The sequence below is a fragment of the Notolabrus celidotus genome, chromosome 3 (genome assembly GCF_009762535.1).
Source record: "Notolabrus celidotus isolate fNotCel1 chromosome 3, fNotCel1.pri, whole genome shotgun sequence".
Taxonomy (NCBI): domain Eukaryota; kingdom Metazoa; phylum Chordata; class Actinopteri; order Labriformes; family Labridae; genus Notolabrus; species Notolabrus celidotus.
The window spans coordinates 29,243,807-29,263,702 of NC_048274.1; the positions used below are offsets into that span (position 1 = coordinate 29,243,807).

Genomic DNA, 19,896 nt, shown 5'->3' on the forward strand with positions numbered 1-19,896 from the left:
TGTTTATTCTTTCATCTATTTTCAAATATCTTATTATATGTATGTCAGTTATATCTAATATTTCAAGCCTGAGGTGAAAGAAATAATTTAAATATCGAACCACGATCACTACCTCACAGTTGGATCAAACAGTCATGTTGCAGTTAACATCCATCTGTGGCCATACAGAACACTGAAAACCAATTGATATAAATCATTTCCCTAAAGACAATCTGACGGCATAAAGTGCCCAAAGTTAAAAAGAAAGCTTGCACCCATGGACTGTACATAAAATGGGTGATACCACTTCATCTCCGCACAGCTTTGAAACCAAAAGATCATCTCCATGCCTGCTGACTTTTTGTGCTGGTGAAGCCATGGCATGCGGTCACACCAGCTACATTAATCATAACATGCATTTACATTACCAACAAAATATCTACGATCCCCTCAGGTGGGTTTAGTCCACAGCAGAGCAGGTTTATGTGTTGATTTGAGGCAGACGTGTGGACTCTTGTGTTAGTGTTTGTTCCATTTTTCTCTCACCATTCCTCCTCTACTCTGCTAATCCGGTACAGAACTGTCAATCATGATGTCACATCTGCTCTTTTTTCAAATTAAATAACTAGATTAAAACTAATCTTGTCCAAAAAATGAAAACTAACAAAAAAAGCTGGAATGACAGAAACCATGATTGAGAAAGCATTACTTCACGTGTAAATCTAATTTGCCACCCACTCTATCACTGAGCCAGTCCACCAGCCTATTAAAGTTTTTATATACCAGTCATTATCATTCTACAGTGAAAGCTTTCCAGATTTTTATTGGTCAAAGGACCTGACCACTGTGACTTCATGTCCTTTCTGTTTTCATGAAACATATATTTTAGAATAACCTCAAGGACATGTGTTAAAAATTGGCAAGAAATAGCTCAGAGGCCAAAAAAAAGATGAAATGACTTGAGCACAAGAATGGGACCGACAGCAGGGAAGAGGAATCGCCGGTGAGATGGACAGACTGACAGACAAACCTTAAAACTAAATGCCAGGAGGCATAGCTTTGTTTAGCGAAGGAGGTATCGTCAAAGAAAGAAAAGTATTGATTCCTTTCAACTCAGAGGCTGACACCAAAAGATAGCAAATGACATGTTAGGGGTTTTGCTTTTCTTTATCTGATTGCACTCTTTTTGGGTGTTTAAAATCCTGGTTGGACACACTAAGCAATTTGAACTCTGTTCAAAGGCTTTGGATATTGTGATGAGTCTTTTTTTATGATATACGAAGAAAAAAGAAATTGACCACTTAGTCAAAAAATGCAAAAGATGACTTGACAGTGTTTAAAGAATGGCTGTTGTGCCAGTTGCTGTCATAAAATGTTCATATAAACGATGAGCTGGCCCATGCAAGCATCAATCTGTCTACTCATTAGATAGTCCACCAGTGTAGCCCAGTTGTGTTTTGTCATCTCTGGGTGATGACATGTAGACTATGTACTATGAGTAATTTAATATTGCGTGGAGCAGCAGGGCTGAGGGGCATATGGCCATGTTGGAGCCGAGCCATGCGGCTTAAGGCGGGGTAAACGGATGGGTAGACATTGCTGGTGCATTAGCTGTTCGAATCTGCGTCATGTTTCACTGTTGTCTTTACAGCGAACACACTGTTTATCCAACTGCAGTAAATAAAACATTACAATCAGATTTTTGCTCCATGTTGGAGAAAGTTGGTGTTCTGAGGAATTGGGCTGTTGCACTGTAAATACCGTTTGTCAGTGCATGAAGATGAGAGAGACAGAAGCCGAGGAACAGCGCTTGTGTGATCCACTAAAATATCCTTGGCGACACAAGACACTGTATTCACACATTATTCACGGACAGTTTGTACCAACACTAACATTCTGCTAAGGCTATGATCGGCCATGATTGGCTAAATGCACCAGAGGAAATGCTGCTGCAGAGCTTGGGAGCTGACGACGGACTGTGTGTCTCGACTGTTGATTATGGGGAGAGCCTGTGGTTCCATCTATTTCATATTCATGAGCCAAATGGTTCACGTTGTATTATTCATGAACAAATTAGATGTTCAAAAACACCAGTGTGAGCAAGGCCGTGTGAAGGATGACTCAAATATCCAACTTTAACCTGAAATTCATCCACTGTTTCCTCATCCAATGCAAAAATTTGGGGTTTTATTCCCTCCATCACTGATCCTGCTGCTGCTCCCTGCTGCGATGAGCAGCTGAAGCTCAATATATCTCACAATTTTTTATTTTTAGAGTGCATAACTCTGTGTCACTGTCCTCACAGCACTTTCAGGAGCGTACAAGCAGCAAGAGACTCTGTTTTTTATAAAGATATATCCTGTTTACAGTACGAGAGGTTGAGAGTCGACTGGCTTGTAAGAGACCGGCTTTGTTCTGCCTCTCTGATCAGCTGGCTTGCTAGCAGTCGGGACGAAGCAACAGAAGTGTGTCCAATCAAGCTGAGCCCCTGTTTTAAAAGGCCCTGCAGTCCTTGGGCAGAGGCTGTGTTTATGACCCAAAATCGAGGCAACGAGCCTGGCCCTCATCCAAGCCCTGGAGCTCGTATATTCTGTTTGAGCATATCCAGTGGAAAGTGCAGCACCGCAAGGAGGTCCCATGAGACACCTGTACATGTGTAACTGACTGAGTGTGTTTGTGTGTGTAAACAGTGTGTAGCATGAGAGAAAACCTTGTTAACCTCCAAACCTTCAATGATTTTTTTTAAAGTGAAGACATGGATGAAAACAGCGATAACAATGGAATCATATTGGAGTTACTGACACAGAAGATGTGCATTGTAAATAGGATTTTTGCTGCGTTCTGTACAGGAGACAATCTGTGATGACAATAGAGGGGAAAAAAAACTGACAAATCACATTAACCCTAAAATTACCCCCATCATAATACTGTCACTCTCAGCTGTAATAAATACAGTCCGCTCTGTGATGCTGGAAATTACCTTTGACTCCATTTAACATTTAAATTAAAAGCACCTCATTTACATTAGCCAAATGGGAATCTAAAGTCATTTTTGTGATTACAATTCAGTGGTTAATTACTGTAATGGTCCGGATTTATAGCAGATTTTTCCCATTCGGTGATCAGAGTTGAGCACTAAACTGGGCCTTATCTATTCCAGGGATGATCCCTCACCTGAAGGTCGCAAGCACGATTCACTGAGTTTACACTGAGAGTTATTGAAGACATCGTTTTTCCACAGCAGACAGCTGATTCACAAGTGAGACTGAACAAAATATAAAACTCCTGCAAAGTATTAAAACATAAAATAATATCTGTTAATTATCTGCAGGAATTATCCTGAGGGTACACATGATAATCACACCAAATATAAAATCTACTGTATGTTTTCAGATGTTAAAGAACCTCTTATGTCTTCCTAATCCCAAAAACAATTCTGAAGTATTTTCCTGTATCAAGCTTCTCTCTGATATCAGTGTGATTAGTATGGGATAACGTATAGTGAGCAGGTGGTTACATGAATTAGAACTGGGCTACCAATCAAAGAAATAAACAAGTTGACACAAAATATTGATTTAGAAATAATTTGCTTGATTTAAAAAACAATAGTTTGACTTATGCAGCTAAAAAATAAACAGTCCCTTCCGATCCACAGTCGGTAATGCAGTATCAGCCTCCATGTAGGACAAATTGACATTGAACTGAATATTTCATGCGCTTATTCAGCTCTCCCTCTTCTTAGGATTGACATTCCTTAAATAAATGAGGGAAATGTCAAAATTTTTCACTTTGTTGCTATTATCACTACCACTTGTCGTTGAAGTTAGTTAATAGCTATTAGCATCTAAGCGATGCTCTCACCAGCTCTGCTGTCATTGACTGGATTGCAGGACCTGGTCTTGCTCCACTTTTCTCTCTCAGAGATGGTTTGGGTCCAGAAGCTCCTCCTCCTCCGTTAAAGCTAGGGTTGGTAGTCTCGGAAAACCAGCATGAATTTGAATGTAGCTTTTCCTCATGACTCCGTCTAACCTCTCCCCTCCTCCCTCGGTTCTCCTCCAAAACGACGCCCCCCCCGCTCACATGCACGAGCGCCGCTGATTCTCGACCATATGATCGTGACTGATTCAAAACCGGTCCTCACCAAAACATTATCATAGTAAAAGTTAAAAACACAAACAAACATGACTGCTGTTAGTACTCACAACTAGCATGCTAGCAATATCCAGTTGTACTGGTGACAAGATATCAGGAGAAAAGTTATAACACGTATATAATACTGTAACAGCTCTACTGTTTGTTAAATGTGTTCAGTGTAGATTTTCTTAATTCCTACAGTGTTGACAGTCAGTGAATGCATCAGGAGAGGTGTAGAGTGTGCCAGTGGGAGAGAGGAGAGACAAGAGGAGAAGTATTCATTCATTCAAACATTGATTGTTGTTTTGTTGGTTGGTGTGATCACGGCCGACAGTGACCGGTTATTAAAGCTCAACGTGTTCACGAATCGGCTCGTCATCACTACAGCGTCCGGACGGACGCTACAATAAATATATATTTTCTGTAGGACTTACTGAACGTCATTAATTATTCTGCTTGTTGGTGAGAGCTTTTTAGACTCTGATCCGGACTACAGTCCTGAGCAAAGCACCTCATCAGGTCAGAGGGGACAGGCCCGAGGACGAGCGAGAGGGGCAGTAAATAGAGTCAGGGGAAGTAGAGGCAGGAGACGGGGACTCGGAGGAGTGCACGCCGGGGAAATGTACGCGCAGGAGGAGGGCAGAACGGCTGGACGGGATTTGATTGGTTTAAAATTTGGGGAGCCAAAAAACGGTGATTGGTTGGTGTTTTCCCAGGTTTACTCTGGCTGTAGATAGCAGTTTTTTTTCACTCTTTTTTAGGAACACATCATGTATTGATCGCCATCAGGACATAAAGATCATTTTAACCAGTATGACAAAAAGTGTATCTAAATCTGATTACCAGCCCCAGCTTTAACTATCATTGTTTACTGACTCCGAAGACCAGCCTCAGACGGACACTGACGTTATTGCCTTAATGTTTTCTAATTCAGAATGCTAAAGGAAACCAAGGTTTTGATAAGATTATTAACACTGGCATCTCATTTACTTACTTGACTTGAGCATCTCATTAAAATAAGACCTCTTTCACAAGTCAAATCCAGCTAAAAAGGGTCAAATAACACCATCATTTACATAATAGAGTGCATAAACAGGGCAGCTATATTTAGTCATTGAAACAACTGCAGTTATCAGTGACCATTTCCATTATTCTAAGATTAAATATATTGCAGACACATTTTAATAACCTTAAGTACAGAGTTTAATTGCTTCACACAAATTACAAGCCAGAGTTCAGACTCTTCTAGTCTACTCTGCAAAATGTAGTATTACTATCATTCAACTCTTTCTAATTCTTCTGCATTGTTTTATGATAGGAAGCAAGAACTGCAGCAGTTTAACCACAGTGGTGTCTCTGAATGCAGCCTCAGTCAGCCACCTCAGTGTTTGTTGTGTTGTTGTACTGTAATGGTTTGTTTTCCTCACAGTGGATCTATGCCAGCATGGCCCACAATTTTGCCTCACTCATGGTGATCAATAGGCATTAGATTGAGACAAGTGTTTTGTCAAGTAGGTTGTTCAGAGAGTGACTGGCAGTTTTCTGCTTCACTCAGACATCAACATGAACCTCTGCTTCACCTGAGTGAGCCAACACACTCCTCAGACTGAATGAATGAACGTGCCACTCACTGGGCTGTCATTGCTTACTGCTTACAGATTTCAAGTTTTCAAGCTGTTCTGGAGCTCTCATATTTTCAATCACGGTCTGTTTCAGGATCAGCCTGCAGTGAAAAAAAGGCCCAATGTCAACTCATAGCAACAAGAAGCTCAGCCAAGGCTCTTACTTTGAATAGTTTGCATATTGTCCCTGTGCTTCTAAGGTTAACTACTAAAATAAAGTAGTATTGTAAGAAACACTACCGGGGTCCTAAAACTCCAACAAAAACTTGAACCTACAACCAAAATATTAGAAATGGAAAAAGTCTTAGGCTAAACTTCACTTTATTGTCAACTTTCTAATTCTAAGGAAGTTGGTGAAGCCATCTGAGGTATAGGATGCCCCAGATGTTGTCTAGACATGGAGAGTGGTGGTACATGTATGATGTCCTGAGGGGGGTACTTCTGAGAGCTCAACCTAGATTCTTGTTGTGACGAACTGTAGGTTAATTGAGTGGATGAGGGTTGTCATATTCTTGACTGAAATGAGAGCTGACAGCAGCAGAGAGGAGAACGGATTTAAAGTTTGACAGCAGCGAGATGATTGGCTGATGGAGATTGTAGCAAAATCTGGTTGGTTGAACTGAAAGGGTAAATGCCCATCAGCATCAGCTGATAAGAGAAGCAGGGAGAGACAGAAAAAGATGTGAATAAATGAGTCAGAGAGACAAGTTTCCTACTTGAACTTGCACTGAGCTCATAGGCTGGATAAATTAAGTAAATGTTGCCAGTCTGATTCTCATTTGCTGGTTAGTAAACCCCCTCATTTGAAGCCTGGAACTTTGTCTCTTGGTTTTGTTTTGCCAGAAGTGGTCATATTTTCATGGTTTCATCTTTACCCTGGTTGACAGGACACAGTGGTAGCACCGTGTCAAGCACAATCGGCCACACGCAAAAGCACAACCTGCTTTATCAACATTTATCATCTAAATGGGACCAAAATATAATAAACATATGAACATCAAGCTGTACTGAAGAAGACTTGAAACTAGCAATTGAGAGCATAAAGTCATTTGTAAAATAATTAGTAAATAAAGAGAATAGTAGAAGCAGGTTTTTATCTGTTAAAATGGGAGTCTCCTCATGATGGACAATACCAGTGTTGCAAACTGTATGCACTAGCCAATATGGCAGCATGCACATTTCCAATGTGCATGGATAATGTAAAAACAGAGCTTTCCAGAGCCTACCGTACTTTCTACCAGAGGAGTTCTGAACAGAGACACTTCACTGAGTGATGAATATTAACTCAGCTTCTTTCGCGGAAAATCAAACTAAAACACAAGCACTAAAATTCTGTGTAAAGAAATAACAAATTATGTTGCTGATAATGTCATTTCACTACATAGTTCACAAAGAAGCATTAGTATGAAAGGGAGAAAAAAACTCTGTGAAGTGCCTTCAAAGATATTCAGAATCGTTCCTCCTTTACAAAGATAGGCGAGTGCACGTCATGTTTGTTACTAATAATGTTTGCAAATTTCCTGCTGACTTGAGAAATTTTAAGAATACATTTGTGTGTTGATTATCTGACTCAAAAATTAAATAATAATGGCATTTGCACAGCCCACACTTAGTGACAGAAGGTATTCATGTATGGTATTCAGCAAATGTCTGTGTATGTTTCAATCACTGAATTCATGAGCTGTGGAGGTATTATCCTTGTGGGCTGGGGCCTTATGTTTGGAGTTCACATGTTCTCTCGATGCATGCGTGGGTTCTCACCAAGTACTCCTGCTTCCTCTCACAGTCCAAAGACATACTTGGCTAGGTTAATTGGTCTCTCTATATTGCCTGTAGGTGTGAGCTTGTCTGGTTGTCTGTCTATATGTTAGCTCTGTGATAGGTTGACAACCTTTCCAGGGTGAGCCCGCCTCAGGCCCAATGACAGCTGCGAACGGCTCCAGCCCTCCTGCGACCCTGAACGGAATAACTGTATAGATGATAAATGGATGGATGCTGATATGGACCTTTGGGTCTGAAAGAAGTACAAAGTCATCCCTATACAAAAAATGCTGCTTAAGAACTGCAGGTTAAAGGTTCCCTTTTCATTGGCTTCACTTTTAACCCCCTAGGCTACATCCAGTGTTTATATAAAGTTGTAATTCCTTTAAATTGGTGACAGTGGGGACCAAAAATGAAAAAGCACTTCATCAGTGTTGCTCTCTGCTAGTAAATAGACAAGAAAATAAGAACAAATGTTCAGTGGCCAGTTTTAAGATAAAAAAGCTGATATTTTTCCAGCCTGGATACTGATCCAAAGTGGAACTACTGATCAGAATCAGAAAATAACACATCATTGTGTTAAGGCTGAATTTCTAGAATTGGTCTAAACTTTATCCTCTTTAACATAAAGACAACCATGCCCCCTACGCAGTCTTTATTTATTATCTGTGCTTTGTCTTATCGCCTCTTTCTGTTTTGACACATTTGGACACAGTTTGATAGACGCAAACATTAGTCTTTCTGCACTGCAGTCTTTTTTCTCATCTGAAGTGTTGTGTTGGGTCAGCTTGAGTTATGTCTCAGTAGGTGTTGATTTTCTTTCACACATCTATTGCGACTGTTACACCATTCAGACTGCGACGCCATTAGTGGTGTTGAAAAACGTTCACTTTAATTACTTCACAGGAAGGGAAATTAGCAAAACATACAAGCTGTCAGTACAGAAGCACCATGGATACACCTCAATGACAGACCATGGGCTTGGACTATTCACTGCAACAGGTCTTTTTTGGCATTGTACAAATATGCCCAAGATAGCTTCAAAGGAACAAAATGTTCCATTTAACTATAACTAAATAATTATATTAAAGGAGCTGGCAAGAAATTCAAACAAAAGAATTTTACATATGGTCTCCATCTCTCTTGAAACAATATGTAATGTTTCTCAAACGATTTGGCCTTTGGTTTGAGATGTCAAGTGTGCAGCCTGTTCTGCTTCCTTTGCTTGATTCTGTCATGAACAAAGGATAACAACTCACTTAGTATGTCAGATTTATTCAATTATTAACTAGTTGCATATTCATGTGCAGCTCTGTACAGCCTGAATTGTAAGGTAAGATACAATGAAAAGGAATTTGCACAACAAAGACCTGATCCATCACTGACTGTGGAAGCAGAGAGTGTGGCAGTGGACTCGGAGATGTGCAACAGGAAAGATAATTTAATTATAGAAAATCTTGTGGGCACCTTCCTCTGCTTTCCCCTTGCGGTGCTCAAGGTTAATTGTCATAAGTTCAGGCTGATCTTCAAGCACTGCACAAGGGAGTAGACCGGAGCAGAGACGCCACACAATAAATTCAATTTTATTAAGATTATTGTGCATTCAAGCAATATTTTCCATTAAGCATTGATTTTGCTGTGGAGGCCACTGGCAGGCAGCTTGAAAGAGTTGCTCCAGTCTTCTACATAAGTTGCTGCTTGTCCCCTTTTTTCACCAACATCACAGAAAAGAGTAAAGCAATGAGACATTTACTGAGGAGTCAAAGGTAACATGAAATGTCTTGTGAACCATACTCTAATCGGAGGCGCTTTGCCGTGAGATTAACGAAGGTGTTTGGCATTGCAGAGGCGCTGCAGATAGACGCAGGCCATTCCAAACACCAGCATGTCAGCGTGTCTCAGCCGTTTAGAGGATTGCTTGTGTAATGCCATCTGTATTCAGGGGATGAACACCCACTTTTACACCAGGGCAGAGAGAGAGGAGCAACAGCGACTTCAGCCAACATCTGTCGCTTTCCCTCTATCTTCCATTCACTCATCCGCTAGTCGCTTTCATCCACTTACAAATCGTGACACAAGACCGGATATGTTAATTGAAGAAACAGCTCACTCTTCAGAATGAATATGAAGGATAAAAGCGTTTGTGAACATGGGACATGAACTGCGACAAAACGGAAGAATGATTGGCTGTTGATACAAAACCCTTCAGTAAATAATTTGTTCCTCCTCTTTTATGGAGTCAGCTCAGTCAAATACAACAAGCAGTCCTGTGTGGAAAAAAAAAACTAGAGCTACAACTAGAGCAGCAATAATTAATCAAACAACAGATAAATGATCTGCTATTATTCAACACTTCAATAACCATTTTGCGAGAACATTTCCTCTTGCTAGCAGCTCACCCATTAAGTTTTTGTAGCTTTTTCAATACATCTGTACATTCTTGAGAGTTGAAGGGGACAAACAACACACTTTTAAATGATCTATTTTCATCACTTTCTGAATTTCTTAAAGCAACAGAAGCAAACAAAACAAATAAATGATGAATAAATATTCCTTAGCTGCAGACCATTTCTATAAGGTCTTGGATTTTGCCCCTTTTTGGACTGAAATATTTATATGCCTGGACATGAAGACCCTGGATGCTTCCTTCAGAGCGAGCAGAGGCTTCATCATATTTGGACATGCAATTTGGGTGCCAGTTAAAAAAAAGGCAGTGTTTTTCTTGGGAGTAGTATGTTAATAAGAATCAAGTAACAGAAAATACGGTTGAGTTTGAGGAAAACTTTTTCAGAGATGATGCATTATGTGTCTTCAAGCTTTTTAGATTTGTATCAAACTTGCTGCAGAGATTCTAACACCTACTTTGACTTTGTCTTGACCTTTTACTATCACGTCATCAGACACAAGATGAAAAGGCTTGGTCCGACAGTCAAATCTTGAACAACTTGAAAAGAACAGAATTGCCTATTTTAAAGGAGAAACAAAAGAGTGTGTTAAGTCACACACACATTCACACCTCGGTTTCTCTGCTGCTCTGCAGGTGGAGTGGTGGCAGTGACATTAATAACAGGGGCGAAGGTTGGGGACTGTTCAGGAGAGGGGAAAGGTGTGACACCTGTCACCGTTGAAATAGGGAATGATCCATTATGCAGATCTGGATGATGCTGCCGTACACAAACTGCTGTCGCTCGTTCCTATATCAAGGATTTGTTTGTACTGTGTGCCTGCTATAGATGCTAAATGAGCTTAGGAGGCAGAAGGTGTAATGCTGTGAAATACAGATTTCTGTTGACACATCAGCCATTTGCTCTGGTTTAGGAGACACTCTGTGTGTCTAAATGTGATGAGATTTTTTCACTTTATTTTGGCGGCAGCTTAGAAGATAAATTATCAGTGCTTTGTCCAAAAATTGGACCAGACTGTTTTGTCGCTTATTGTCCCCCTTCATCTTTAAGTGCTTTTCATCTTTGGAAGGCAATACTAGACTTCAATCTGCCTTTGGCATGCAGACAGTTATTTTCATCTTTAGTAATTTATGTTTTGATGTCTGAACATTTTGTGTTGGTTTAATTCATCTCTGGGAGTTTGTTCAGTCACGTAGCTGTCGGTTCTCACGCTTAACTGCCCAGGTTTATCCTGAACCTGCTGCTGTTTCGGCTCCAAGAAAAGCAGGAGCATCAATTTCTGTGCTGAACAGGAGTTTTAGTTTCTACTAGACCTTTGAGACACGAGGTGCTTAGAGCAGCAAATATAAAAGTTTCCATGACCTGGATATACATTAAGTCTGTATGGAATACATTTTCAATGTAGAGCAGCAGACTTTGCTGATACGTTTGGTTATTAAGGCTATTAGTGACTGAGGGGTTTTGTGTTAAAAGACTATGTAAGGGATAAGGAATAGTTAAATGGTTGTGATGCAAAATAGAAACCTGACAGGTTGAGACAAGACCCCGATATGAAGCAGTGGGGTCCTGTCTAACCTGAGGGAGCTCTATTTCACATTACCATCAGCTAACTATAAATCATCCTGCTTATTACCCCGCTACAAACTAAATATACAAACAAAATGATAGTAAATATTGAGCTAAAGATGATTTGTTGATTTTACCGTTGTTTTTTTATTAAACTGATAAAAAAAAGTAGTCCCTCAGTTTCGACGGTTGTTAGCACTGTGATGGCAACACTATTCTTTTCAGCCTACTTGATGGTCATATTAACATTAAACTGATTATTTTCTTTCACAGTACAGTGTACACATTATCCTGCTTTAATGTTACAACTCACACTAAACTCAACATTTCCATTCACTGTAGAGTCTTAACATTGCTGTTTTTCTGTTGGCATTTTTTAACAGATACAGAAAATAACAGTAGTACCTCTTTATGGTCTCCATCCTCCTAACTTATAAAGTGTGTCAGCGTTTTCTGCTCACTTGTAGTCACAGTTTGTGGTTGCTTTGTGTTTGTTTTCTTCAATTTTATCGATCTCGCTTTGACTCAGCTTCTTGCGTTTTTTAACATCCCAAGTTAATTTTACGTTGTTGCACTTCTCATCGTCTTCTCTCTGCTGTGACTGCTCAGCATTTAACTACCGATCTAAAGTTCTGTGCTCTCCAAATAAAGGACCGGAATAACTAGAATGTCCTCTGTTGTCTGCAGATTCTATCAGAGTGATGTTTTTGTCAAATTATCAGGAGGAAGAGGTGAAATCATAAACAGTACACAATGTGTGCAGTAACTCCTCTTCACAGATTGGTTTGATATGTGACATGTTTGATCTTTGATCGGCACTCTTTTTTTCACAATTAATAACCGTTATCAAGAGGTCTTGACCAATCAGAATCAAGTATTTAACACAGTTGGGTGATTAGTAAGAAAGCTGGGTAATAATAATAATGTATGGATTAACACAAATTGTGTATGTGCAGATGGTTTAAATGATTTAAGTCTCTTAGTGGGGTTTACCTCACATCTGTATTCTGGTCAGGTTCAGGACTGACTCTCATACACGATCTGTCTTGTTTTATAAATAAGGAGCCTGAATAATATCTCCCTCACACACAAGCTACCCGGAGAACGATTTTTAACTGTGGCAAACAGATATAATGGGAAAAAAAGAAGCTGGAGGTTATAGCCATTGATCTGAACCACCTGCCAGAGAGACAATTAGTCTATTGGTTGGAATAAACAGGCACATCACAGGCGCACACTAACTCCGGAATTATTTTGACTCCAACCTTTCCCACTGCTGTCAGAACAAGGCCAAAACAAGCAACTTTGTTGTTCAAATATAGCTCAGACAAGCACATCTTTTTTCTCCGCACAGACTGAACAGGGGGATGATCAGCACGGCCTATTTTAGTTTGTAATTAATTGACATGACATTTTTTTTGCTCCCATGGTGTTTTCAGGATCAAATGAATATGCCCCTGTTTGTTTTTAAATAGGGAGTGACGCATTGTGCTCTGCAGTGTTTCTATGCACATTCTGCCAGAATTTATGAACCTAATGCAATAAAACAGACACAGATCCTCCCAGAAAATATGCAAATGTGCAACCTGCACAACCTGTGCTTTGATTATTTAATGTATATCACACTTATGAGCCATTTCCTCACATATACATCATCAATATCTAATGGTTTGTTGGTTATTTATAGATCATGCTGCACATTTGCATATTCTCATTTTAGATTCATTCCGGTGTCAGAAAGATCTCACCCCATGTGCTTACTGCACCAGGAGAGCCCTGACAGCAAGTTCCACACTTTCAACATATAAACAGGATTTATAAAACCCTGAAGCATGAGTAGTGAAAAACAAGACTCCTAAATATTATTATACATAGAAAAGCAGTCTATCATAGCTCTTTCCATTTTGTAACAGGCCCTGATTTTAATTACTATACATGGTGAATTAGCTAATGAATAATGAATGGATTCCTCACACTAAGTGCTCTGACTGCTAATGCACTTGCAATTCTCTCTCACCCCAGACCCCCCCATCAAACACGCACGCACGCACGCACGCACGCACGCACGCACGCACGCACGCACGCACGCACGCACGCACGCACGCACGCACGCACGCACACACACACACACACACACACACACACACACACACACACACACACACACACACACACACACACACACACACACACACACACTGCCAATGTTGCTTTCTGATTCTGTCTTTTTTTAGCCCCCCTCCCTCCTCTCAAAGTCTGATTCACACACACAATTTCTTTCCCACATCTGCTTTTTCTCACTCTCCCTGAGATTTGATTAGATTTTCCTCTGTAAGGAATTATTTAGTGATGAGAGTAGAGAATGAGACGGGGACAGAGAAATGCTCTGGGATAGAAGGGAGATAGATAGCGGTTCTCAGGGGAGTGAAGGAGAGGAGGAGAAAGGTGCTTCGAGGAAAAAAACAGGGAGTGAAAACAGCTGAAGGATTAAGGTGCAGTGGAGCTGCAGACATGCAGAGTGAGATTGTGAGACACAATGTACTCTGCGTATATAACTTCAAATTCCATGGTGAAGGGGGAAAAATCTACAAATATATACATCAATACATACGGGAGAATATAAGTAATACTGGATTATACAAGCAGATGGATGTGATTTTTATCCTTCTAGCCAGTTTGGGAGAGCATATTAAGGCCCTGTGGGGATTTTTTTATGTTATCCTTATGTCTGCATTTTTTTCCCTCCGTTGGCTCCACTTCCCTTCCTTGGTGCAAACACGTACAGGTTAGATGAAGTGGAAGTGCCTGTAGGTGTGAATGTGTTTGTCTGTCTATACGTGTTAGCACTGTGACATACTGGTGACTTGTCTGGTACTCACCCAGTGCATGATGGGATAGGCACAAGCCCCCTAAGGCACTGAATGCAACAAGTACTGTATAAAAAATGGATGACTGGGTTTGCTGACAGTATCACTATACATTATGTCATGTATATTCAATTATTTAAAGCTGCTATGATTTATACAGTACATCTATCTATCTATCTCGCTCCAAAGACCCACCGTGCACTCGCTGATGAAATTTGTGTAACTTGTAATGTGCATTAAAGAAACATGTTTTTCTCATTTGTTATAGAAAATCAGAGTGCAAGGAAGACTGGTTGTTGACCTCCTATTTATCATATGACCTTACACGTTATCAATCAATCTTTATTTGTATAGCGCCAAATCACAACAAACGTTATCTCAAGACGTTTTTACAAACAGAGCAGGTCTAGACCACTCTATGTCAAAATATGAACAGAGACCCAACACCAAGACAAGGTAAGACTCAGTCTAATCCCACCTTAATCCACCATGAGTATTGCACCTCGCAATATTTAGCTAGTAACAGCGGCATGGAAAAATTTCCTTTAACAGGCAGAACCTCGAGCAGAACCAGACTCATGTTAGACAGCCATCTGCCTCGACCAAGTTGGGTCTGGAAAGAGGGATAGAGGAGAATAAGAGATAGAGGAAGCGGTGATAGTGATGAGACGAAAAGTAGAAGCTGTTGCCGCTGGAGTCCAGCACGTCCACAGCAGGAGGACGTCACGTAACTCCCAATGAAAGCTAAAGTGGCGCACCATCTTCTGGATTTATGAATAAATAACATTTTCATCACAAAGTCCCAATCTTAGAAAGTCAATACTATGTCACAGCTGTTCCTGGCTACTTTTTGCTGCCATCAAGTCACTGCAGTTTCCTGGTATTTATCAAAACTATATAAATAGAATGAAATTAGAGGGCTGCCAAATACGTAAAAATGCTCCTCCAGAGTTGACAAAAATATCTGTCTTTTACAGAAACATTGAATTTTCCCAATGAAAGCATAAAATGTATCGTAACAGCATATGGAATGTTATGGCAGTGCAAAAAAAAACGTACAGTTATGCTTTGGCTTTCACAGATCAGCTAGATGGAGATGTTTCAAAGCAAAGGAAATATAAATCCCAGCTAAGCAACTAGTCTCAAGGTCAGAGAGCATTCAGAAAACAGCTGACATTGAGCACAGTTTATTCAAAATGAGTAAACAAGGGATCATAGAGTCTGCAGGTAAACAGTGTCTAATTGGTTTGTTGAGTGTGGCTAACATTAGCAGAGCTAGGACCACCAGCCTTTGGTCCTTTCTGCAGGCTGACATCCACATACCTGTGCTGGTTATGTATTGCTCCAATCGAGTGGTTATATGTCTGTTTAATCAGGCCCAGCCAACAGACAACTTTTTAGAGCAAAATACTGGCTAGTTACACCTCGCTACAAGATGCCTTCCATCGCCTAGGATCTAGGACACTAGTGACTCTGGTGCCAACCAGCTATGGTGACAGTGTTTAATCATTTAGTTGATTAAACACACATCCTAAGAGATAGATACAACGCAAATACCAGTTTTCAGACTTCTCTCTTACCTACTCAGATGCTGAAGCTCTATGATGGCCTCTCCTGAGATAAAGAAGTAAACAAACATGCGCGTTACATCATTATATAAAACATTAAAAGATAAACAGAATATTGGTATTAACCATCAAAAAGCTGCTGCGTTGGGAGATATTGCCTTCCCTTTCAGCACATTTAGCATTAAACAACCATAAACATAATGCTTTCATGTCCACAAATGTGCTTCAGCTAGCATTAGTTTGAAAAGACATAATCGATTCATGAAGCCAAACAGGGAATTTACATAATGTTGTTTCCATTCCTCATATATGGGGCAACTTGAACACAAAAGCTGGCTTGTATTCGCTTAAGGCAAAAAATAAATGTGTAATTTGTATAAAAATTCACTAATAACTTACCATATAAATACAAACACATGGCCTGGTGTCAAACAAGCTCAGTTTTCAGCTTAAACTATCATATGTGAAATGGGAGAGAATATAAGCAACCTCAGATGAACAGTAATCAGGAGCACAGCGGCTGGACAGCTCCGCCTCAGGCTAACCTCGGCTAAATATAAACAGTGTCAAACATGTTAAGATAACCTGGGGTAATGTTAACTCAGGATTAAAGCCTGGGGTTAACAGGTTCAAGTGTGAAAACAAACATGCACTGTAGTATGATGTTTGGAGCATAGAGCATTGGATTTAATGCCCATTAACAACCAAAGCATGACTCAGAAAGGTAAAATGAATGCCAAAGATAAAAATTTATAATTTTAAACTAAGAAGGGATCAGGAACAGAGGTGTACACATCAACCTTAGACTACACTATATATCACGTCAAAGCAAAGACAAGATTAGAAGGTTAGTGAGGAAATGTCACATCTGTGAGAGTCTAACAAGCTGCTCAAGGATTGTGACAACTGACTTCAAGGGATGTGACAGTACCTGGCAAGACAGATCAAAATCAATACAGGACACAGGTGATTCAAATTAGTGAGATGGAAAATGAATTCAATTTCCTTTTATGACAGCAGAGGGCGCTATCTGCCTTTGACTCCTCTTGTTAATGCATGTAGAAATGTGTGCATAGAGTCAACTAAATGATTCAACGTATCATCCCTTGCTAGTCAGCACCAGAATCACAAGGTGCTTGAACATGTGATATTTCACAACTGTGGGCCTGAAAAGCAAATCATGTGTTGTGTAACAGCTGTAGCAAAGCTGTCTGCCCGTTTTCCCACAGGATGCCATCAGAACAATCTATCTTTACCCATCTTACATGTTGCAAGCAGTGTCTCCACACCTGCTCTGCAAAATAAAGAGAGAGAGAGAGAGAGAGAGAGAGAGAGAGAGAGAGAGAGAGAGAGAGAGAGAGAGAGAGAGAGATGTAACAGTTATTAATAAGAGCGTGAGAACTTTGAACTCTTCGGAGGAGCTAAAACTTTTTACCGTTAGTCGTTCCTTGCGCCGTTTTCATTTACTCCCCAAACTTTATGATTGGGCAAAAGTTTCTTTGTGTCTTTTTTAAATAAAGCCTGTTTGATATTGAAACAGGACATAAAATAACCTGGGTGTAAGGCAGTAAAAAGGCAGAATAAAAGCATCACAAGTAACAGTTATATGAGGCAATGATTTCTCTAAAGCCTGAATATAAACTGAGCTACTTACACCCTTAGAGAGAAGTGAAAAATCATAAAGGGAAACAATCAATGTAAATCATGATGTTACAGGACTTGAATATATCGTGATGTATTAATTCCCAGATAATTTCTGTCGAAAACGTCTCCTCTGACTGTTTCTTCCTCAGTTAAAATCACATTCCCATCTCTTACAATGGTGACAATTCTTCTTGCACGTTTATCAGGAGGCTGCTTTTTCAATGCCACAGAGTATTTTGTGCAGAGGTCAAAATAGTTTGTGATTTATTGTGGTATAACAATATATTTCGGTTCTTGTCATGTATAATATTTTGCTTTTATAGTGCTAAAGCCCAAAAAACACAATGCACAAAATGAAAAATGAAAAGAAAATGAAAAACAACTCAAACTAAGGACAAACAAGGACAAACCAACTGGGAAACACATTTTTGAGGGGGAAACAACTTTTGGCACAGCACCAATCCTTAACAGCTTATTAGCATGCCATCTGAGACTTCTCACCATGAACAAATAATGAAAGAAAAGCAAGATGGACTACCTACTGTAAGCTGTCAACACTGGAAGGAAGCAATCAATCAGCCATCAGTGGTGAGAAAACGAACACGACCCCGAACCTTGCACAGCCACAGCTAGTCGGCTCAGCAGTTGGCAGATAATAAACATCCTGCAACACATCAAGATAAGAGGTAATGATCATTATCATCACTGCACAATACAAAGTTAGAAAGGATCATCATGTTTGTGTTGCAACTGTGCAACAAATCCTGGGCCTACTAAATGACCTTGCACAAGCAGAGCGACAATATGGCTCACAGAAATGTGATCCATGTGATTTGTGATCCTCCTGGTAGATCTGAGCCTTTATGAGAGACCGTGTTTACAGTGTACATCCATCTTTTTACAAAATTGTTGACTGCCACTTGAATAATTGCATTTCCTCTGCTTTGATTTCTGACTTTAAGACTGTCTCCCACTGAGCGTCATGCATTGGCTGCCGGAGTATCAAAGCAGATTAACAGAGAGAAAAGAAGAGAGGAGGGAGAGGAGAGAGAGAGAAAAAAATCAAAATCACACCGCTGAGAAAATGTCTCCTCTTCGGCTTTCATTTATCGAGTCCAAATATATTTGATGGTGGTTATTTTTACACAGACCTTAATCCTCTGCTCACCCTTCATCGTGAGGTAGATAATTATAGTAATCTGGTCGAAAGGAATTTAATTTCCTAGCTGTGAATCGGTGTAGTGGGATGGACTAGGTGCATTATGAAAGGAATGTATAATGTCCTACATTATCAACAGTTAGACGACAACAAAAATGCAACATGGCGCATTGCTCAGGATCCAAATTTGTAATTTCAAGATTAGCTCTGGTGGAACCAGACGGGTTAGTAGCCAAAGTTTGCCGAGCCTAAAGCTGCAGTTCTCAGTGCTACTGAGGGTGCTCTTTTTCAATCTGGCTGGATGGTCATGGTATAACCTATGTGCCCCAGAGGAGCGGACATACCAGAGCACAGAATGTGTCGATAATGGTAGTAGCTGCTGTGACCCACATATTAGCTTGTCAAGAGCCTTTCCAAATCTTGCGTTTGGCATGTTGGCTGCCATCCTCTTGGTTTTTCTTGGAAGCGGAAGGTGCAACATTTGGATGAGAGGATGGAGCTGGAGAGGAGTGAAGGGCTGGCAAACCTCATGTTACCAAAGCTACGCCCGTGGCTAATTCATTAGCTTCTAAGAAGAGTGGTTAGCGAACCTGTTTCACAAGTATGTGATTGTATTTGTGTGAGTAGCTCAGCGGTGGACGTAGTACACAACTTCATTACTTGAGTCAAAGAATGGATCCTTTTGATCAGAGGGAAAGTTGCTCGGGTCAAATCATCACTTGAGTTAAAGCACTGGAGAACTTGGTTTTAAAAATACTGAAGAATGCAAAGTACTTTTTAAACATGTCTCAAAACTTATTTTGACATTACATGAGTGCAGCCAAGAAAAAATGGGTGCATATTCTGCTACATTATGTTTATTTAGAAAATAACATTTCCATTTTTAAACTCATATTCTACAGATTTCCAGAATTGCAGCTCCAAAAATTAAGAACATTACAAAGAACAACCAACCATAGAATAAAAACAGCAACTATGTTACTACAAGCGCAGACAACTTGGGTTAAAATGTTATTCTGGAATAAAACAAATGTTTAGCTTCAGACCTCGACCTCGATGCTTTCTCAGGTTGGGGCAGTGGATTTTTGTAGGCAGGGATTCATTTTGTGAGCAGTAAACGGAACAAACATTGAAACAATACAAATCCTTCATTTCAAAAACCTCAAACATAGGTTTAAGATTCAGCCGTGG

General features: G+C 40.0%; 1 long non-coding RNA gene across 2 annotated transcripts in view; it reads right to left on the reverse strand.

The window, feature by feature from the left end:
* Positions 1 to 8,362: 8,362 nt before the first annotated feature.
* Positions 8,363 to 19,896, reverse strand: part of LOC117810960 — a 135,313-nt gene continuing 123,779 nt past the window's right edge. The window contains exons 4-7 of one of the 2 annotated variants that reach the window (XR_004630888.1): positions 18,089 to 18,210; positions 16,302 to 17,196; positions 15,915 to 15,948; positions 8,363 to 8,727 (exon numbers count right to left, since the gene is read on the reverse strand). This is a non-coding gene — a long non-coding RNA (uncharacterized LOC117810960). Of the gene's footprint in view, positions 8,728 to 15,914; positions 15,949 to 16,301; positions 17,197 to 18,084; positions 18,211 to 19,896 lie in introns of both variants that reach the window. The other variant, XR_004630889.1, reaches the window with a different exon arrangement.